The sequence below is a fragment of the Vicugna pacos genome, unplaced genomic scaffold (genome assembly GCF_048564905.1).
Source record: "Vicugna pacos unplaced genomic scaffold, VicPac4 scaffold_20, whole genome shotgun sequence".
Lineage (NCBI taxonomy): Eukaryota > Metazoa > Chordata > Mammalia > Artiodactyla > Camelidae > Vicugna > Vicugna pacos.
The window spans coordinates 79,810,596-79,834,837 of record NW_027328741.1 but is presented as its reverse complement, the minus strand read 5'-3'; the positions used below and the strand labels follow the sequence as shown (position 1 = coordinate 79,834,837).

The 24,242-nt window shown below is 32.9% G+C and overlaps 1 long non-coding RNA gene across 1 annotated transcript; it reads right to left on the bottom strand.

Annotated features, from left to right (window-relative positions):
• Positions 1-17,393: 17,393 nt before the first annotated feature.
• On the bottom strand, positions 17,394-18,764 carry LOC140694077 (uncharacterized). Its single transcript, XR_012069831.1, has 2 exons — positions 18,577-18,764; positions 17,394-17,631 (listed from the first exon to the last, which is right to left on the bottom strand). It is a non-coding gene; the product is annotated as an uncharacterized lncRNA (long non-coding RNA).
• Between the last annotated feature and the right edge of the window lie 5,478 nt (positions 18,765-24,242).

Here is a 24,242-nt window from a genome sequence, read left to right as displayed (position 1 = left end):
TCCTTTCACTCTCAATCTATGTGTGTCCTTCTCTCTGAAGTGGGTCTCTTGTATGCAACATTTTGAAGGATCTTGCTTTATTACCCAGCCTGCCACTCTATGACTTTCAACTGGAGCATTTAGGCCATTAACATTTGCAATAATTGATGATACCCTTGGGTTTATTGCCAATTTGACATTATATTTGCAGATGATTTGGTAATTCTTCTTTGTCCTTTCATCTTCCTTTTATGGTTGGTAAGTTCCTTTTGTATTATCATGAATTTTATTTAGTTTTATTGACTCCATGATAAGTACTTGTCTTCTTGTTTCCCTTTTTTATAAGTCCATTAGACCATTACTATAATTGCTTTTATTAAATTGATAGTAACATGATATGAAACCCATCCTACCGAGAATAAAAAATTTAGAGAGAAAGATCAAAAAACAAATTCTTTATTTCCTGCCTCCCTCTCCAATTCTCAATAATTTGTATGTCTTGTTTTAAAATTTTGTGTTTATTTTATTTGTAATTCATGAGTTATCACCTTTAAAGCTGTGTGTTTCACATTTCTGTAGCATCCTGCTGCTTTATTTTTAGAGGAGAATTTTCAATAATTCTTTTAGCATGGGTCTAGTGCTGCAGATCTCTTGAAGAATTTTCTTGTCTGTGAAATACTTTATGTCTCCTTCTACCATAAAGATAGCTTTGCTGGTTTAAGTATTCTAGGGGTTATCATTTTTTTTTTCATTCAGGACTTTGAATATATCTTGCACTCCCTTCTGGCCTGTAGTATTTGTGTAGCAAACTCAGCTGGGAGCCTTATGGGGTTTCCCTTGTAACTCACTCTTTGCTCTTCTCTTGCTGTCTTTAGAATCATTTCGTTATCATTGACACTGGCCATCTTAATTATATGTCTTGGTATGTGTGTATTTTGGTTCTTCCTGTTTGAGACACACTGAGCTTCCTGTATTGGATATCTGATTCCTTTTTAAGTTCGGGAAGTTCTCAGTCTTGATTTCTACAAAAAACTTTGCAATACCCTTTGATTTTTCTTCCCCTTCTGGGACTTCTATCATGTCAAGTTTGGCATGCTTTCTATTACCCCGTAGGTCCCTTATGCTTTTTTCATTTGTTTCTTGTTGTTTCTCTTGTAGCTCTTCTGATTGGGTGCTTTCTATTTTCCTGTATTCTAACTCACTAATTCGTTATTCTGCGATATATAGTCAGCTTTGCTACTCCTTTAAAACTTTCTTCATCTCAGTCAACGGGTTTACCTATTCTACTCGGCTCTTCCTTATAGCTTCCATTTCATTTTTGACATATTTTGTGTCTCTAAACACTATCTGTTTTATTTCATTCAGTACTTTGATCACTCCATTTTTGAAATCTTGATCTTTTAGGATATCAATGTGTATTTCACTGATCATTCTTACAGGGGATTTCTCTTGTTCTATTCATTAGGAATGGTTTCTCTGCTTCTTCATCTTTCTACTACCTCTCTGGCACTGTAGTTTATGGAGTATCAGTTATCTACTCTGGTCCTAAAAGAGTATATATAACTAATGCCTATGTAGTAATACAACTTGGAAAAGAGAAAAGAGAGAGAGAGAGATAAAAATTTTAAAAAAGGGAGAAATAAAGCTTTGAAGACATTGTATAATGAATATTAGAATGCAAGTTGAAGCAGAGTTTTGAAAAATAATAATAAAAATATTTTTAGAAATTTCAAAGGGATTAAAATGGGGTTATATATAATTAAATAAGAAGTAAAATTTAAGAGTGTAATAGAAAATGGAACAGGTAAAAACAGATTAAAACAAGGGGGTGTCTTTGTCCTCCAGGAGACTGTACATTTAATGTGAAGTCTTTCTGTATTCATCCTGTTTTGGAAGCTCATTTTCCTGTTTTCAGAGGCCCTCCATTGGAGCCCTCATTTGTGTTTCTCCCAGTGCCTGTCAGCAAGCAGATCGCTCCAACACCCAACACTGCAACTGGAGCAGCTCTCTTTATTGAGGCCTGCTTGTCAATGCCCTGCCTGATGCTGCAGCCAGTTGTTGCAGACTGACAAGGCAGGAGTGTGCATCATGCCCTCTCCCAGCACCATGGTCAGGGGCTGCATTCCAGCCCAAAATGTGGGGGGCCACACGCCCCATCATGGTGCCAGTCGCTCCATTGCTCTGTGACACTGTACGCTCTGCCTGAGGTTTGCACACTGGAAGTGGGCTCAGGGAAGATTGAGGAACCACCCTGTCTCTGGTCTGGCCCAAAACCCAGCTCCTTGTTTGTCTTGGTGAAGCAAGTTCTCTGAGGAACGAGGACAGAAAGATCCTATGTGCCTCAGGATGCAGAGAAGTCTCCTTCTGGCCCTTAAGACTTCTAAATCCTTAGACGTGGATGCAGACTTTCTCCCCTCTGCTGCCTTGGTGCAAAGCACCAGAAGGTATGGTGGCTGTGTCTGAGCCCCAGGTAACTTCACGTTGAAACTTTTGTGGATTTTCAGTGAAAGTTATGCACCCTTACCCCCAAAGGGCACATCTGCCCTGTTGTTTTATGGGGGGCCCAGGTTGTTTTGCCCTGTGCACCCACAGCCATGGTAAACAGCCGCATCTATTCCCCCAGACTGCATCAGTGCTGCCATCCCCAACTTCGACCCAACTCATGCAGCATGGCCCTGCCCCAGCCTCTGGGCTGCATCTTGTGCTGGGTGTCTGTGCCTGTTTACTTAGTTCTGTCACTCAACTTATTGTCTGTACAGATTCAAGGCTTGGAGGCTACCCCTCCTTCCTGCCAACCTCTCAGTTGGAGAGGGGAGACCCCGTGAATGAGTGCCAGTCCTTCTTTGTAGCTCCCTCCCTGTGGAATCTGTCCCAAACTGTTTTGCCTTTTCTTCTTTCTTTCTTCCTTTTCTGCTACCAGATTTATTACATCTTTAAATGGAAGAGATATTTCATGGAAATGACAAGAAAGTGCAGATTGCAATGTTCAAATCATTCAAAATATGTTTTAAAATAAGTTTCACAATGAAAGATAAATATGAGATTAAATAAAGAAAAAGAGATCAATGTAAAAATAGAGTATTACACTGATAAAATTATATATGGACAAAACTCTGTAGATCATAATTATAAGAAAAACATTAGTAGACATGAAGTATTTAATTCATTATAAATAATAATAGTAGATGGGTTTAACACCTCACTATTCTGATGACCATATCACCCAGAAAGAATATCTGTAAGGAAACAGAGGTCTTAATGACATTTTAGGTCATTTGAACCTAAATGAGATTTTGGAAACCGCATCAGTAAAGGAGAACACATAAGTTTCTCAAGTGTGCACAGAATGTATTCTAAGGAACTAACCACATATTATGTCATGAAAAGAGCCTCAGGAACTTTAAGCAAATATAGTTTACAGCAAGTATTTTTCCATACACAAAACTATGAAAATTTGCATCAACTATAGAAAGAAGAACAGTAAAAGCATAAACATGAGATTAAACCACATCCTTTAAAAAAATAAAATAAAACAAGGTCAATGATGAAATCAAAGAGGCAATAAATTCATACCTGGAAACAAATTACAATGAAAACACAGCTTCATAAAATGTATGGAATACAGCAAAGGGAAATCTAAGAGGGAGTTTAGAAAAATTAAGGCCTTCTATAAAGAAAAAGAAAAACCTCACACAAAGGACCAAGCTTACCACCCAAAATAACGAGAAATAAGAACAAACAAAACCCAAAGGCAGTAGAACGTGAAATCTTTAATGATTTGTTTGAAAATAAATATAATAAAAATTTAAAAATAAATTAAAAATCATAAAATCAACAGCTTTTTTTTCTTAAAAATATAAACAAATTGATAAGCATTTAGCCAGGTTTATCAAGAAAAACAGAGTGTGGACCCCAAAAAATAATAAATTAAACAGTAGAAATAATATCTGATATTACAGAAATACAAACAAAGTTTATGAAAGCATTCTGAGCAGTTACGTGTCAACCAACTGGACGACATTAAAGAAATGGACAAATTACTTGAAACGTTCAGCCTGCCAACACTGAATAAAGAGAAATCTGAAAACTTGAAAAGAGCAATCAGTATAAGTTAAATAAAATCTATAATTTTAAAAATACCCCTTGAACAAAATGCCTGGATGCCTTCACTAAAACCTCTTTTGTCACAACTATTTCAAAAAATGAAGGAGGAAAGACAATTCCCAAAGTTATTCTATGAGGCCACCATTACCCTTATAACAAAACCAGTCAAAGACACAACCAAAAAAGAAATGAAAATGAAAATCCAATATTATTGATGAATATAGATTCAAAAATACTCGAAACACTTCAACAAATTAATCCAGCAATACATAGAAAGGATTACAAATGTTGATCATTTGGATTCCTTCCAGAGTCACAAGGATGGTTCAACATACACAAGTCAATCAGTATGAAACATACTTAATAAAGGACGGACAAAATTCACAGGACCATTTCAATACACACAAAAGAGTAATAGACAAAATTCAACATACATCATGATCAGAATTCTCATGAAAGTGAGTACAATGGGAACATCTCTAAACATACTGAAGGCCATTTATAACAATTTATAGTACCCAGGGGAATGGCTGAAAGCCTTCTGTGTAAATTCGGGAACAAGACAAGGATTCCTAATCTCACCACTTCTGTTCAATAGTAATAGAAGAAAGGAAAAGGAAAAGAAAAAGAAGAAAAAGAAACACAAAATGGAAAGAAAGAGGCAAAATTGTCACCAGTATTGATGGCATAACAATCTACATAGAAAGACCTAAGGGCTCCACACTGACTATTATGAACAATAAATAATTTCATCAACGGAACAGGGTACAAGATTAATGTAAAGAAGTCTCTTGCATTTCTCCATATTAATCATGAGATACCATAAAATGGACGTTGAAAGCAATAATATTTAAAACCACATTCCCCCGAATATCTTGGAACAAATGTAACCATATATGTGAAAAATCTACACACTGAAAATTGTAAAATATTGACAAAGAAATCAAAAATGATTCAAGAAATGGAAAGATGTCTTGTGGTCTTGGATTCAAAGAGTTAATATTATTAACATGGCCGTACTACACAAAGAAACCAAAAGATTTAGTGCAATACCTGTTACGAAGCTGCAGTATTTTCCACAGAACCGGAAAACAACAAATCTGGAGGTATAATCCTCCTGGAAACCTTACTATTCTTAAAACCTACAGTAATAAAAACAGTATTTCATTGGCACAGAGATATAATCAATAAAATTAGATAGAGAGCCTAGAAATATTTCCACACACCTATGAGCAATGAATCTATGCTAAAATAGGCAAGAATACACAATGAAGAAAAGAAAGTCTCATCAATGGATGGTGTTGGGAAAGCTGGACATCTACATGTAAAAGTGAAATTAGAGCATTCCCTGACATCATATACAAAAATAAACTCCAAGTGTATCAAGGAGCTAAATGAAAGACCTGATACTATAAAACTGCCAGAAGAGAATATAGGTGATACCCTATTGGATATATTTCATAGGAATATTTTCTTATATCAGTCTCCTAAGACAAAAGAAATAAAAGAAAAAATAAGCAAGTGGGACTTAAACAAACTTGAAAATTTCTGCACAGCTAAGGACACTATCAATGAAATGAAAACGCTGCCTGTGTATTTGGAGAACATGTTTGCAAACAATGCAAGTGAGCAGGGATTAATAGATGTAGGTTAGTAGATGTAACATGGATTTATGTTACACAACTCAAGGTGAAAAACAAAAACCCAATCGAAAACAAGAGCAGAGTACCTGACTTACTAATTTTCCAATGAAAACATACAGATGAGTAACAGGCAAGTGATAAAATTGCTCAACATTTCTATTTAATAGGTAATTACAAAACAAAACCACAATGAGGTATCACTTCACACTAGTCAAATGGCTATTATCAAAAAGTCTACAAATAGTAAGTGTTGGACACGATGTGGAGGTAACAAATCTCTTGTATACTCTTGGTTGAATGTAAATTGGTATATCTTCTATGGAAAACAGTATTGAGATTTGTTTAAAAACTAACAAGTTAACTACCATATGACCCAGTATTACCTCTCCTTGGAAAAATCTGTGGAAAACACCCTAAATTTAGAAGAACCAAAATTCACAACAGCACTGTTTATTTTATGAAAGACAGGGAAGTAATCCAAGTGTTCAAAGTAGACTATGGACTTAAGAATATATGATGTTTCTTTAAATATCCAATGGAATATTACACAGCTATGAAAAAGCATAACACATTACTATTTCAGTATCATGAATGGACCTAGAAAATATTGTGCTTAGTGAAGTAACTTAGATAAAGTCAAAAGTATATAATATAATTTATATATGGAATTTAAAGAATAACAAATATCTGTGTACAGCTATCTATAGCTATCTATTGATAGATGACAGATAAATAGATAAAAGATTAGATATATACATAAATGATAGATAGATAGATAGATAGATAGATAGACAGACAGACAGACAGAGACATGATGGAGAGATAAAGAGATTAGGTAGACAAGACTTAAGCAGACTCAAAGATATGCGGAAAACTTTATGTTTACCAAAGGGGAAGGGAAAGAGAATTTAATAGTAGAACATTGAGAGATACAAAGTAGTATACATAAAGGAGAGAAGCAACAAGGGTAATCTGTATAGGTCATGAAATTATACACAATACTTTAAATAATTTTATATTACAATTATTGTAATAATTCATAATGCAATATAATCAAAGAAGTTGGAATCACTATGCTGTACATCTGAAACTACACAATATATTACATCTACTATACTTCAATTAAATATAAAACATCTCATGTATAATTTAGTCATATATCTGCTGATAGCATCTTCCTTTAATATTGTTTTATTGTTACTCTTTATCATTTATGATTACTGTTTCAAATTATTTCTTTTACTGTTGTAAACATGTTACCAGTTTGAAATATCAATATTTATTTCAACTGATTTCGTATTTTTCTCTCTTTAATCCATATAGTATAGTAGCATTTAAAAACATAACCAAAGAAACAGTTGCAAGTTTCTCATGGTCTCTCCTTAGCATTTTGGTAAATGTTTTGCATATTTTTGCTATTTTATATTTCTTAGTAGACTTCTTTTGTACCCCTCTTATAAGGTGTATCCGTTTTGTTTTTTTTAAACACATTCAGGTTTTGATTCTCTAATAAAGTCTTTATTTTCACTTTATATCTAAATGATAACTGTGTAAGTATTATTGGGTGAGTGATTTCTTATTTCATTAGTTTGAAAATGTCATTTTACTTAATCTTGGCCTTTGTTTTCAGCTCAGAAATGTGCTGATATCCTAATGGGGGTTCCTTTGTAAATTATCATAATTTTTTTGGCTGCCTTTAAAATTTTTTCTCTGTCATTGACTTGCCAATTTTCATATGACGTATCTTGAAGGAGGTCCCTTTGTCTTAAAGTTATTGGTGTTTTGTTGGCTCACGGACTTGTATATCAGTTCCTTACACAGGTTCGGGAAGTTATCAACTATCACTTCTTTTAATAAACTATCAGCTGCCTTCTAAATGTCTTATCCCTCCAGGATTCCACTCTAATGTGCACTTCTTGAGGAAGTCTGAAGGCTATTGTAGAATTTCCTCACTTTTTAATATCTTGTATCTCTGCCCTCTCCTATAATTTCTAGTTTTGTATTCCTGAGTTTGCTAATCTCTCTTCCACAAAGACAGTCTACTTCCATTGCTTTCTGTTGCGTTCCTCATCTCATTTATTAAGTTCTCCTGGTCCTCCAATAATGTTTGTTTATTTTATAGTTTCAGTCTCTTTGGTAATGTATACCTTATCATCATTTCATTTATTCCTGAGCTCGCTAAACTGCTTTCTGAGTTTTGTTTTGTGTATTGAGTTTCTGTATGACATCTATTTAGATTGAGTGTTAGTTACGTGGCAATATACCATGACTTTAAGTTTGTTTGCTGCAGGGTTGACATTGTGTGTGTGTGTGTGTGTGTTCAGGTGCATCTGCGTGTTTGTCTGTGTCTGTGTCATTGTATGTGTGTGTCTTTCAGTGAGTGTGTGTGCCTTAAAATGTAACTGTGCTTGGTCATGATCTTGATAAATTATTGCTCTGATGACACTAAATAACAGATTTGGAGTTGGAGTCCGTGTTTTTGTTTTTTGGTAGTTTGCATTATGGCACAATTTTTGGTTTTACTTACTTGAACTACCTCTGACAATATTTCAAAATGGCACTTTCCAGTCACTACTGTCTAGATAAAAGATGTACTTTCATTGTCACTTCTTACACTTCTCTGGTAGTTAATGCCACTGTTGTCACTGGGAGGCGAAACCTTCCTTTCATTTGATATCCCTTGAGAATCAGTGAGCACAATGAGGAAAGGTGTAAAGACAGGTTGGTATTTGGAATCGGGCAAGTGTCTTTGCCGTGTCCAGTTTTGCAATGTAACTTGTCTCCACCACTGTGAATGGGGAGTAGGGACAGTGTCATGAATGTCTGAGGGTCTGAAAGATGGAATTTCTGTCTCCATTGTGGCTCCCTCCTAGTTACCTTTGACCATGAGTACTGGTGCAGTTGGAGGCTGAAGCTGTGTGAACCACTGAGACCCTGTTTCTACTGGGTTCTCTGAACTTGTGGACTCAGATATCTTAGTCAGTGGGCCTTGGTTGCAGACACCAAATCTGCTCTTCCCTCAGTTCAGCCTCTTTGAGTGTTTTATTACACCAAACTTCACCTTTTCACATGCGTTCTGTAGTATTGTTTTGTGTTATATTTTTTTATTGAGATTTGAAAGTTTTAATGACTGTAGATGTAAGGGGAAAGACAAAAATAGTTTAAACATGTCATTTTTAAAAGTATATACTTTTTCAATTAAAAGCTTAAATTCTACTAAGGACATTATAAGAACACAAAAGAAAGTGAACAAATCACCTCCCTTAATGTCATAGTACTGTAAAATAATTTGATTTTCCTGGGTTATTTTCTTCAATATTTTTCCCACCTCATGCACATTTTACTAAAATATATCCATATAATCCCTTTAAAATCAATGAAATTATTAAAATATTTCTCTGTGCTCTAAATATAGCCTTGTTGTTTCTCTAATTTATTACTAGTAGCTTGCACGTTTCTGTCTTCTCCATCTTTTTTCCCTTTCTACACAGGAAACCACTACTTGGTACACTACACATATATATGTGGTTCTGTTTCTGTTTTTTATGATTATTTCTCTTATATATTTATTTTCCTCATTTAAGTGACAACGTAGATTGTTTTTCTCTGTATGACTTATTTTCATATGTGCAACACTCTCTGGGTCCATTCACATTGTTCCAAATGGCGGAATTTTATTTTTTAATTTACAATGACTAAGTATATATTATGTTATCTATATCTAACATTTACTTCAGCCAATCATCTGTTGATGTGCAGTTGATTTGTGCTTCTCTCCTTGGCTACTATAAATGATGATGTTAAGAACTTTGGGGGTAATATATCCTTTAAGTTAATGTTTTCATTTTTTTCAGCTTTATACCAAAAACAGGAATTGCTGCAACATATAATGATTCTATTTCTAGTTTTCTGAGCACTGTCCACACTTTTATACTAGTGGATACATCAATTTATATTTCCACCAACAGTGTACCTGGTTTCCCTCTTATCAAATTCTTATTAATTTTTGTCATTGGTAGACTATTTGTTAATAGACATTTTGGTTGCTGTGAGATTATATTTCATACTGGTTTTGATTTATGTTTTCCTGATGAATAGCAACGTTATGTATAATTTTATGTGCATGAAAATCATCCACATGTCTATTTTTGAAAAGTTTCCATGAAGATTCTTCAACTGTTTTCAAGTTGGGGTCTTTGTTAAATAGTGAGACTAATATGCTATACATATATTATGGATATTGACATCTTGTTGTTCTCATTATCTGAAATTTTTCCTTCTATTCTGTCTTTTATCATATGTCTTGCTGAAAGTTTCCTTTGCACTGCAAAAGGTTTTGCACTTCACATTTATACAAGAAGTAAATTCCCTAAATAACATAGTTCATCTATTTTTTCCTCAGTAAACTAAAAATTGTAATTGTTAGTTTTAATTTTTTTTAATTTGGAGACAGAACAAAAATACACATTGCTATGATTTATCTCAAAGTCAGTTCTGCTCCTGTTCTTGGTCAGAAATTCTATAGTTTTGGGCTTTAAATTTAGGAAATTAATCCATTATTATCTCATTTTGTATTCTATGGAAGGAAGTGCTCTTCCATCTTCTTTTTCATATACTGTCAAGATTTCTCAGAACTACTTGTTGAAGAGACTGCTTTTTTTCCATTTTGTACACTTGCATCCTTCATTGTAGACTAATTGACCATATGTGTGTGGGTTAATTTTTGGACTCTTTATTTTGTTCCATTGATCTATGTGTTTCTTTAAGTGCCATATTTTAATGTATTGATTACTGTAGCTTTGTAGTATGTTATAAAATCAGGGAGGGTAATAACCACATCTTTGTTCATTTTATAAATAATTTTAGAAACTTTGGGTGTTTCAGATGTATGTATAAATTTTATTATTTTCTCTTTGTTTTGTGAAGAAACTTATGGATTCTGTGAGAATAGAAATTTACTAAAGGGAAAAACCTGAGAAAAAAATTAAAGTATGGAAGATATATCATAAAATATTAGCAAAAAATGGATTGCTGTATAAATCAAAGAAAAAATATATAAAGACAAATGACAACAGAAACAAAATCCATGGTGTATAACAAAAACAGTATTAATAGGGATGTTTATAGCAAAATAATCCCTCTTATACAAATAAAAAACATCTCAATCTTATAAAATATTCTTACAAACAAAAGTTGTACCAACATTTAAAACAAACTTGTTAGTAAAGGGAAGACAGGTGAAAGGACAGGACATAATTAAATAAAATAAAGATTAAATATAGAAACATTTAATCAAATTAAATAATGGCTTTTGAAAGATAAATAAAGTTGTTAGATTTTAACCAGACACATGAGCAAAAAAGAGAGTACAGATTAATAAACTGAGAAATAAATGAGAAGTTACAACTTATATCATAGAAATACAGAGCATCATAAGAAGATACAACAAATTATATGCCAATAAAATGAAAACCCTAGGAGAAATGGACAATTTCTTAGAAAGAACTAATCTCCAGAATGGCACGAGTAAGAAAATATGAACAGATTATCACTTATGAAATTGAATATGTAATTAAACAAAATCTCCCAAGAAACAAAACTCCAGGCCTTGACAGCTTCACAGGTGATTTCTGCAAACATTTAGAGAAGAATTATCACCTATACTTCTCAGAGAATTACAAAAATTTTGAGAGGAAGGGAGGCTTCCTACCCCACATTTCTGTATCACACTACAACTAAAACTGGAACAAATACGTCAAAAAATTACAGGTTAAATAGTAATGATAAGCATAGATGTGAAAATCATCACTAAAATATTAGCAAATCAAACAGTACAGTAAGAGGGTTATACATTTTGGTTAAGTCCATTTTATTCCATGGATACAAAAGTGATTCAATATCCACAAATTAATCAGATACACCACACTAACAAATTGAAGAATAAAAATTATATAGACACCTCAATAGAGTCATAAAATATTTTGAGAAATTCAGTATCTATTTATGAATGTATTTCTCCTCAAAGTGGGCATGAGGAAACATACCTCAACACAGTTATGGTCATAAATGACAAAAACTCAGCTAACATGACACTCACTGATTAAAAGCTGAAATCCTCTCCAATAAGAGCTGGAAGAAGACAAGAATGCTCATTCTTACTTCTTTCATTCAGTATAGTATTGGAAATTCTAGCCATAGCTTTCCAAAATAAAAGTAAATAAAATATAGCTATTTCAGAAAAGGAGTAAAAGAATCTGTTTGCAGATGACATACATTAAACAGAAATCCTAAAAATGATGCCACAAAACTACTAGGGCTTATCAATGCATTTGGTAAAATTTCAGAATGTAAAATTAACATACAGAAATCTTGCATTTCTACACACTAAGAACAAGCTAACAGATAGAGAAAGTGAGGGAACTGCCTCATTTACACTTGCAATACCAAAGAAAAATCAAAAATTTTTCCAGCCAAGGAGGTAAAAGACCTGTACTCAGAACACTTATAAAATATTTATAACAGAAATTGAAGATAATGCAAACACATGAAAGGATATTCTGTGTTCATAGATGAGGGAAAAATATTGTTTAAATGACAGTACTAGCCAAGAATATACACAAATTAAATTCAGTGCCTATCGAAATACCAAGGGCATTTTCAGACACTTGCAAAAAATAATTCTAAAATTTACATGTAAACACAAATGAGTTGAAATCACTAAAAAAAGGAAGAAAAGAATACAAACAAACTAAAAACACAAACAACTGTGAGAAAGAACAAATAGAAATTATCACTGTCCCTGATTTTGAACTATAATACAAATCTACAGTAAGAAAGAAAATATGGTAGTGGCACAGAACAAACAGAATAATGGAACACAAAGAATGCCTGAAAATGAAATCAGACAGTTATTGTCATTTGGCCCTTTACAAAAAAATGAATATATAGTGGGGGAAATGTTACCAACAGGCACATGAAACCGATCAAAATCACTAACCATCAGAAAAATGCACGACCAAAACACAATGAGAGTTTATATCACTCCTGTCAGATGACTATTATCAAAAAGATAACAAACATAAGTGTTGGTGAGGATGTATGACAAACAACCCTGATGCACTGCTGGAGTGAATGTAAATGTGTGCTGCCACTGTGGAAAACCACATGAAGTTTTATGTAAAAATTAAAAATGAAATATAATCCAACATTTCTATACCTGGATACTTATTTCAAGAAAATAAAAACACTAATTAGTAAATATAATTTCAACCCTATACTCACTGCAGCAAAATTCACAATAGAAAGGATATAGAAGCAAATTAATTGCTCATCAATAGATGATGGATAAAGAAGATGTGTGTTTATAGTATATATATCTACAAATATTAACTACAGATTTGTCTATATTTATATATATATACACACACTGTATATATATGCCCTGTGTGTGTGTATATATATATATATATATATATATATATGCACAAACACACATAAAATTACAATGGGTTATTACTCAGGTATAAAAAGAATAAGTTCTTGTCATTTGCAACAAATGGGTAGACAAAGAGGGTAATATGCTAAGTGAAATATCTCAGAAAGTAAATGACAAATGCTGAATGATTTTACTCATATTTGTAATTTTAAACAAATGAATATAACAACACAGAAAAGGAGTTATAGATATAGAAAGAAACAGGTTGTTCACAAGAAGGAGGGAAATGGGGTGAGGAAAAGATAAAGCTGAGGAAAATGAAGAGAGAAAACTTTCCAGTTGCAAATTAAATGAATCGGGGCAAGAAATGTACTGTATGGGGAATAGTCAATGACTATGAAATATCTTTAAATAGCAAAATATCATAACTAGATATATTCTGGTGATCAGTTTGAAATATATTAAAAATAGAAAAGGATATGTTGTGTAAGAGAAACTAACAGAGTGTTATAGATTAAAGTACATTTCAAAAACAAACATACTTAAAGAAAAAAATTAGATTTGTAGTTAACAGAGGCAGGGTTTGGGAAAGAGAATTGATTAATGCACTCAAGAGCTACAAATCTACTGCCGTAAAATAAACGTGTTTTAGGGATGCCCCGTAGTAACATGAAAATTACAATAAATACTGCTTTATGTTCTATATGAATGTTGCTAGAGAGTAGACCATAAGGTTTCTCATCACGACAAAAAGACAAATAGTATTTCTTTTATATTGTATCTAAATGATATAATGAATTCTCCCTAAAGTTGCCTTGATATTAATTTCAAGATACTTGTAAATCAAATCAATATCCTGTGCACCTAAACTTACACAATGTTTTATGACAATTATATCTCAATAAAAGCGGAAGAAAAATGGAAAATCAATGGTAATTTTTCCCATGAAATTTCTCATGATTATTTTTGCAGCAAGTAATCTTGAGTCATGATATACTTATCCTAGGTAAACATAGTAATAAATAAGTGATTCTAAAATATTTTACATAAAGATACTTATAAAATTAGTGTTTTACCATACCTTTATCTTTCTGCATGTTAACAGCCTACTGCTTCTGTAGGCGACAAAATTTCACTCTGTGTATTCATCTGAGATTAGGGAATAGATATAAATTTAAAACTGGCTGCTCTTGCTGTGAGTGATAAATTTCACTGTCTGTGACCTATGGTCTCATCTCCCCGACAGCATAGGTAAAAAATGAACATGCTAGGTTGCTAAAAATTTCAGTATGATAAAATCTCAGAACTCCTACAATTCTTAACTTTTATGCAATAGGAATGCAATACTGACAAAAACTTGATTTTGGATAACAATGTGGTGTTTTCTCATGGTTGCATTAGGGGATGTGAGGATAATCCCTGAGATCCACAACAAACATTCTAGCTTAATTGCTGGGCAAAGAAGTGTAATGGTTCTGCATTATTAGCACTGAGTACTGCTTTCAAAATGATGACTACGGTCACTCTAATCCAGGTAGTCCAACGAAAGAAAGGTTATTGCTATTTCTAAGTGAACTGGAATAAGTCAGTAGTTCAGTCTCTATAAATATGTCACGGGGTGTTCAAAACCAAAATAAGTTATGTCAACAATTAGAATTAAAAAAAATTGGACATAAGCTTAAATTAAAAAGAAGACAGTCTGTGCTGGGCTCTGTTAACTGGAGAATATATATGTCTCAGTCCAATTCAAGGGTTCAGTGGCTTGACCTTAGCATCAGCTCTGGATTCAATGAACAGCTAACAATTAGTATACTGGGAGAAATATAATCTACCTCTCCCTGATCGGAAGAAAACCTGGTGGCACAGTGAAACTCTTAATTCACAGAGATTCTGCCAGATGCAGAGGAATAATTCACTGATGACTCAACTAAGAAAAACTTAGTTACTTCTTAACAAACCATCTTCACACACACACAAAATGGTAGACAGATTTGTAGTTATTAGTGGGAAGTATTCAGTGGGCAAAGCGCAGAGAATAGTTTTCACAGCACCACCCAAATTTTGTACATTTGCCAATAGTCTAGATTTTCCCAGGTAGAAAACTACAGATGGACAAACAATATTCTTCTTTAGAATTTCTAATTTTGAAAGGAAACTGTAGGTTTTGACTTATCAGTATAGATCCTTGTTATGGTGATCACGCTAAGACCCACTCTCTGATAAGAGAGCTGGAAACTAGCTGCCGAACAAGCCCATCTGAAGCCCAGACTGCTAATGCAAAAAACAACATAGCCACCATCTGAGCTGAGCTGACAAATTTAAAAGCTTGATGTTTCTGTTGTAGGAACAACAGGTGCTGTGCAGACACAGTTCTCCTGCTGCAAGTGGGCCTTTTTATTCTCTTGGTAAAGGTCATAATGGTTGCATGTTGCTAGAACATACCCTGTCTCATCTGCCCTTTCTCCAGGTTATCAAAGGCTTTCTTCACAACTGGTGACACATTTTCAGGACTCAAACTTGCCATTTCAGTCTTATCAGATGACACTTTCTGCATGATTGTGAGCAGAAGCCTTAGGCTCCCTGACCTTGCCTAAAAGTTTTCCAGCATTTCACAATCTGAAAATGCTTCACTTTTATTTTAATTTAATGGGAAATAGACAAAGTCTTCCGTGAATATTTTATATTTCTTAATATCTGCAGAAATTTGGTATTCTTGCAGTTGGACAAATTTTTAATTCCACCACTCTCACCTCCTTTGAGTCCACACATTTTAGATTGCAATTTGGTAACTGAATATGACCACCCCAACCAACCGTCAAGTACCACTTAGATACTTACTGTCTGAAGGTTAGAAGGGGCACAATTTATGTGGGGTGTATAAACCTACATTAAATGTTTGCAATGGCACTGTCTCTTCTGGACAAAGCTCTGATTCTAAGAAGTAAATTTATTAGAAGTCAGTATAGTTATTCATATGGAGAAGAGAATCAGCAATTTTGGGGTGGGTGGGTGATGAAGAGACAGGAAAAAATGCAGCAAATGGGAATTTAGTGCTTTTGGCTACTGGAGGTATGAATTAAGAAGAAAATAATACTTTGTCTCCTGTACCTACATCCACTTACTGTCTTGAGAGACTAGTCCTTGGGCTATGAAAAGAGCTAGTTTGTGGTGAAGAGTAAAGACCATAACGAAATAGTTTGAAAACCATGAGAGTTTTGTTGTTTCAGGAAAGTAGATTTTGCTTAAAGTCAACATGTATTTTTCATTCACTAAAAAATTAAATGCATTCTGTGGCATGTGCTGTGCTTTCTGTGCTGGTATCCAAGTTAGACAAGGAAGGGGGGATAGACAGAAAACATCTGGAGGAGGTGGCTTCTGTGCTGAGACTGGGAAAGTCTAACTAGGTAAAATGAGAACACCCTAAGCCCAATGATGAGCTGAAGCAAAAGTGGTGAGGTTGCAGCTAACATAGTTGACAAGCATTTGCCTGGATATATCTCCAGATACAGTGAAACATTAAGATATGCCAAGGTAGTCAGATGCCAGATTTTTAAAGAAATAACAAAACTAAGTTGAGTTTCTGGGGTTAGATTTAGAAAGGCATATAGTGCCACCCTGAGGACTTTAGCTTGTATTTGGCTGGAACATAAAAGTAACATAAAGTATTGACTAGAAGATATAGTGTAGACACTTGAGGGCAGGAAATGAAAGCACCAATTGGAATGCTTTGAGAACAGCACAAAGAACACCATAGATAAAATTGCTTCTTAAATTCTACCACATGATGAATGTGCCATCTGGGACTATATCATGTGACCTTTATGATTCCAGGGATGACATAATCAAGACCAGGATCCCTGGGCCGTTTCCGGCATTGATCTCCTGTTCCAACATATCCTAACTTATCACTTTTGATACTTTCCAGGATGAACCAGAAACCACTTAGTACTTTTCCCTCTCTCCATGTTTTAGTCTTTTCCCAAATTCTTCCATTTTTCTCTTCTTCCTTACAAGAAATTATTTAAATTTACTCCCATATTCTTCCATCAAATGATCATATCAATCAAATATCTCTTTTTTTCTTTAAATGGTAACTTAATCTCCCATTTAACACTTAAGTCTACTTAAAAAATATAAGGAAAATACAGGTGCACATCTATGTTTTTTGTTCAAATAAGAATATTGCAGATATTTGTCGACATTTAACAACATCAATTTTAATCTTTGTTATCCTGCATAATCTGGTAGTCCTCTGGTAGATCAGTTGTAATTAGGATGACGTTCATAAGCTGAAGATGGCTGATGATTTGGCCTTGAAAGAGAAGTAGCTGATGTATTGGCTAGCTCTGGCACTGGAATCCGTGGGTTTCTACCTGGTTGAAGTTTAGAAAAACGACCTTCACTGGCAGATATTTTGTGATATCCATTTGGAAAAGTAGGAGGTTCCTCCATCAGTCCAAAATAATTGCACTGTATGGGAGATAAGATGCTGTACTGAGAAGTAGAAGTTTTAGTTGTAATGAAGTTCACAACACGGCCATTTGCTTCATTGTAGCTGCTTTGAGAGTGCCCGTGGATAATGGTCAACTGATTTAAATTAGCACGTTGATCCATTACAATTTGTTCTGGATGTCTAAATGACATTGATCATAGAGGAGAAAAATCACCTCTGATCAGGGTATTCGTATCACCATTTATGTGGCTAGTAGAGGACTTTCTTATTAGAAGCATGTTTAAATTTGCAGAAGGTAAAAATGCACTTTATCCTCTATTGTCAGCCACAAAATCTGAACTATGAGTGTCCCCATGCTTTAAGTGCTTCTTTTTGAAATCTTCAGCCAATGAAGCCACCAGAGAGGCATTTTTAATCCCAACTATTCCTTTTATTCTCACTGAAATCAGGGGACAGCCTAGTTTAAAATTTGGATTATGATAGAACTGCTGCTACAACCAAAGGAGAAAGATTTTAGTAATATTTTAAACCGAAATACAAGGCTACAATAAGCCTAACCTATAAAACCTCAGAATTCACGTTTACTATGCAAAGATATTATCATCAAAATATGAACATTGCTGACAATATTTTGAAGTTTCTTATTTGGAAAATACCATTTAAATAGTATAGTCATCAAATTTATGAATTTAGCATTTGCAGTAACGGTGAATGCCATTTTTTAAAAGCAGTTTTATTAACTTTATTTAAATTTGTGGTAAGATTCATAGTTGTAAGCAAATTTCCCATAATCTTGACTACATAAGACACTGTCCTCATTTTTTTGAAAAATAAAGTATTTTAGTTTTAATAGTTTTGTACAGTTTTCAAAATCTAGTTTTACATATATATTACCATAGATTGATGTACAAAATAAAATTTTATATATAAGCTACTAAGTGGTAACTAAAATTTCTTAATACCTTGCTTAAAACAGAGACTTCTTTTTCTTCTGCCTGAAAGTCAGCTAGAGAAACAGATCTTCGAAAATTCTGCTGCACTTTACTAAATCCATAAAGGTTTAGCTGTCTAACTAAATTTTCATACTTCCAGGTTCAAATATTCTGAAAGGAGACTTTCTTTCCAAATTTTCCTTCATAAAGACATCTTCATCCATCACTATGGAAGTTCCATTATCATCCCAACAGATGGATTTAAATTGGTCATTCCCAACCATTTTCCAGAGTTTTCTTGGATATGTCAGAGAACGAAAATCATTATCTTCATCTGGTTCAGAGACACAATGTTTGTAACATGGCCTTTTTATCAGGGATTCTTCAGACAAAGCCTTAAAAACATTTTCCTCAATCATAGACCTCAAGTCCAAGTCCCCAGAGAATGTTTGATCACACAATAGAGATCTACTGTACATTCCTGAAGAAGTTGGTCCATATTTAGGAGACACAACTTGAATTTCTGTAGAAACATGTGCCATCTCAAATAACATTTTCTACAACTACATTTCTAATCTGCATAATTTTGTGCACTGCAGCTTCAAATGCTGTTTTGGCGGGCCAGCACAGATAAACTGTGAGGCCATCACAATGGTTCTCAATTTGAGAAGCTGTGACATCACATTCGACTGGTCTCCTAGCAACTCAAGTGTAAGATTCAGCCAGTGTTTACTTCTCATTCATCCAGTTAAAATGAAGCATATATGATGCTTAATTTTATACGGTGATCTGCAAATATTATCCCCACAAAATCTATTTAAATAATTTAATTTTGGTGTCTAAGAAATAAAACCAATCTCCATCCTTTTGTACACAAATTTATACCAGATATGTGAACAGAGAATAAATAATCACAAAATATATAAAATAATTTTAAAGTCTTGGATTTTAAAGTGAAATTTGTGTAAAACATTTATGAAAATTTATAACTATTTCATTATCATTTGTAATTAAAGTGAAACATAATTTGATTTGGAAGTGGAAGTAGTTTTTTATCTGTGTACTTTAAAATAAGTAGCTCTATATTCAACACATGAACAGAATAAATATTAGTTTATTTGTTATGTTTATATATGAATGGTAAATATTTATGAAATAAAATTAAATAAAAATATTCAATCAAATTTAAGAAATTCTAAAGGGGAGAATTTTTGTTTTAACTTGTAATTCAGTGCTATAAGTAAAATAAATGTAGTTTTATATACTACTTTAAATTTACACAAGAGAAAATCTTACAGTATTCTTACAAATGTTTATTTTTGCCATTCTTTCACTCAGAGGTTTTCAGTCCCTAGAAGGAATAAATTTTCTTGTCATCTTTATAATACATACTCTTGTGGCTTCTGTTAAGTGTTCTAAAATGTTGTTGATAAATACACTTAGGCACAAGATCCTGGGTTCAATAAGCATTACCTCCATTTAGGGGCAAACAAACAATCAAAATACAAAGAAATTAGAGAATACGTGGGTTGGGGTGGAAAAGACCAGGCAATGCATTTTAGGAAGCAATATGTTTCTCAGTCCTAAAACAGTTGTCATTGTTAGTAAAATACGGCACTTTAAGGCAAGTGTTTTGTTCACTAATTGTAAATAATAGCTATGTTCTTTATCAGTAAACTGTAGTAAACCAAGTTCAACCAAAATTTATATTCTTAAATAAGAAATAAAATCCATTAAACATAAACCAAATTCAAAATGAGAGACAAAATTTTTGAATAAATAAATCTACACTCAAGCTACAATGTAAATTTCTCATTCAGTATGTGTATATTCCATTCTAAATAAACGTTAGCAACCTGAATTTATTGCATATTATAAGTATTATAAACTATAGTTAAGAGGGATTTAGTCCTGATTCATAAATATTATTTAACATACGCAAAGTAATATATGGTATACCATACCTTTAAAAACAGAGAATTCAGAAATAACAGTCTCAAAAACTGTAGGAAATTTATCGACAGATCTAATCTTAAGTTTTCTATAAAAGTATTCTTAACAAATTCACTTTAGATAGAATGTAACTAAACATAATAAAAGGCATAAATGTAATACGCATGAATAAAATCAAGTTCAATGTAAACATACAGAAAGGTTTATCTCAGGTCCTGTAATAAAAAAAGTAGCTCATTGTCACAAGTCCTAAATTACACTTCTAGAAGTCTGAGCCAGAACAACTAGTCAAGAAAAAATCTAAAATGCATACAACTTGTAAAGAAGCAGTAAAATTTTTACAGATGACATAATTATACATAGATGGAAAACTCCATAGACTCCTCCAGTGACTGTTAGAAATACTGAACATACTTAGTAAACTTGCAGAATACAAAATCAATATACAAATATCCATTGCATTTTTATATAGTAAGAACTCATTATCAGAAAGAGAAATTGGGAAAACAATTGTGTGTAAGTTTATACCAAAAAGAAAAAAAAAGGAATAAATTTGATAAGTGAAATAAAAGATCAAAACATAGATCAATAAATTACAGGTGTAAGAAATAAAAGTAAACAAAATAAATAAAAGATTCTGTGCACATGGATTGTATACAATGTGAGGAAATACTCTAATTTATATTTCTCATGTTCAATCTTTCCAGCACTACATATTTAGGAGAATGTCTTTCCTTCATATTATACTCTTGCTTCATTTTTCATGGGTTAATTGATCATAAGTGTGAGGGATTACATCTGGTTGCTCTATTCTCTTCTATTGTTTGGTGTCTGTTTTTGAGTCAGTATCATGTTATTTAAATTACTAAATCTTTGTAGGACTGTTTAACATCAGAGAACTTTACACTATTAGATTTAATACATATTTTCAAGATTATTTCAGCAACTCATGATTTTTGTGGATACATATAAATTTTGAATTTATTTGTTCTATGTAATGGAAAAATCTCATGGTTATATTGACATGAATCACACTAAATTTAGATTGCTTTGTGTAGTATGGTTGTTTCAACCAAATAGTTTCACAACATTAACATAAGAGATCTTTTCATTTCTTTGGATCTGTTTTAATTTCCTTCATCAATGTTTTCTATATATTAATGTATAGGTTTTCATCTCAATTGTTAACTTCATTTCTAAGTATTCTTTACATATACATAAAATTATATACATTATATTTTTAAACATGTTCCTACACAATTACAACAGGCAGAAGGCAGTGGCAAGACATATTCAAAGCCCTGAATGAAAGAAAGCTGTAATCTAAGATAATTTATCAAGCAAGGATATCCTTTAGAATAGAAGGAGAGATAAATAACTTCTGAAAAAAACAAATATAGAAGAATTTAGCAACAGAAAAAGAAATAATGAAAGATCTACTGTTAAACAAAAAGAAGCAGGATGTTATAGAAAAGAGAAAGGCATAATTAGAAAGGCAATAATTACAATGACTTACAATTGCATAAACATGATGTTGTAAAACAGGACATCAAAATTTTTAAGTGTCAGAGTGTGAAACAGTTAATACAGAGACTTTTCTTCTGGATTCTCTTCTCTTTAGGATGGGTTAGAATTTGTATTCCTATCAGTTAAAATAAATAGATATAGTAATGGGTCAGTATACATAAAAAACAGGTCAACCATAATTCAAAAGCTTACAATGAATTCACAAATCCAGAAAGAAACCAGGATAATAAAAAAAATTATCAAGCCACAAAAGAGAAAGAAATGAACAAAAAGGAAATACAAAATCAAAAGGGAAATGAAGTTCAAAATGGATATAAACACCAGTCTATCAATAATTATCACAATTTTTAATAGACAAAGTGCCTGATTAAAAAGATAAATATTGTCAGATGGGATAACATAACAAGACCCTACATAATGAAGATACAAGAGACCCCATTAGTAAGAGGAACACACATAAATGAAGTCAGAGGATTGAAAAATGTATTCCATGCAAATGGACATGAAAAGTAAGCAGGACTAGCAGTACTGACTTCACACAAAATAGACTTTACAACAAAGGCCATAGAGAAAGATAAACAAGGACATGATATAATGATTAAAGAAGCAATAAAAACTGAGGGTGTTATGCTCATTAAGTTATACATCCTCAATATAGGAGCACCTAAATACAGAAAGCAAATACTAATAGATAAAAAGGGAGAAATGGATGGGAACACAATCACAGTAGGCGATTATAACTCCCCATTACCATCACTAGACTGGTCTTTCAGACAGGAAATTAATAAGGGAACAAAGACACTAAAAGATAAGATAAAATAATTGGAGTTGGCTGATATTTTCAAAACAGTACTTCTCCCCAAAGCAGAATATGCATTCTTTCCCAGTGCACATGAAACATTTTCTTGGAAAGATTATGTACTCAGGCACAGAAGAATCCTCAAAAAATTTAAGAAGCTAGTAATTATTTCAAGCATCTTTTCTGAGTATAATACCATGAAAGTAGTAATCAATCACAGAAAAACAGGGAGAAAAAATTACAGCAAGAAGATTAAACAACATGGTACTAAAACAAGAGGGGAGTTGATGAAGTAAAATAAGAAATTAAAATATATCTTGAGAAATATGACAAAACACTATGCAAAGTTTATGGAATACAATTAAAGCAGGCTTAAGAGGGAAGATCATTGTGACAAGGCCCTCTTCAAAGAAGAAGAGCATTTTCAAATAAATAATCTAATGTTCTATGTAAACTAATCATGAAAAGAAGAGCAAACAAAACCAAAAGTCAGCAGAAAGAGGGAAATAATAAAGATAAAGGAAGGAAGAATTGAAGTAGATATTAATAAATAGAAAAAATCAAATTCTTTTCTAAAATAGTAAACAAAATCGACAAAACTCTGGACAGGCTCATCAACAAGAATAGAGAGAGAACACAAATAACATAAGAAATGACATTGGAGAAACTACAAAGAGTACAACAAATTTGCAAAATATCATAAAGGAATACCATGAGCAACTCTATGGAAACTTACTGGATAACCAGGAAGAAATGCAGAAGTTTCTGGAAACATTCAGCCAACCATTTTTGCATTAAGAAGAAATTGACCATTTGAACAGAGAGATCACCAGAAATAGAATAGAATTATCAATAAAATAAAAAATCTCTGCAAACAAAAATTCAGACCCAAATATCTTCACTGGGGAATTTGACCAAAAATAGAAAGAAAAATCCATACCACACTTCCTCAAGCTTTTCCAAAAGATTGATATGAAGAGAGTACACCCAAACTCACATCATAAAGCCAACATCAACCTGATACCAAAACCAGACAAAGACACTATTCCAAAAGAAAACTATAGGCCAATATCATTGATAAACATAGATGTAAAAGTCTTTAAGGAAGTATTAACAAACAGAATCCAACAACATGAAAAAAAAGATTATACACCATGGTCAATTTAGGTTCAACCCAAGAACGCAAAGATGGTTGAACATATACAAATCAATCAATCCATTGTGATACACCATATCAACAACAGAGAGGACAAAAAAACACATGATCATCTCAGTAGGTAAAGAAAAAGCATTTGATAAAATTTAACACCTATTTGCAATAAAAGTTCTTATCACAGTGTGCATAGAGGGACCATAACTCAACATAATGACAGCTATTTATGACAAACATATACTAGCAAATTACTCAATGGTGAAA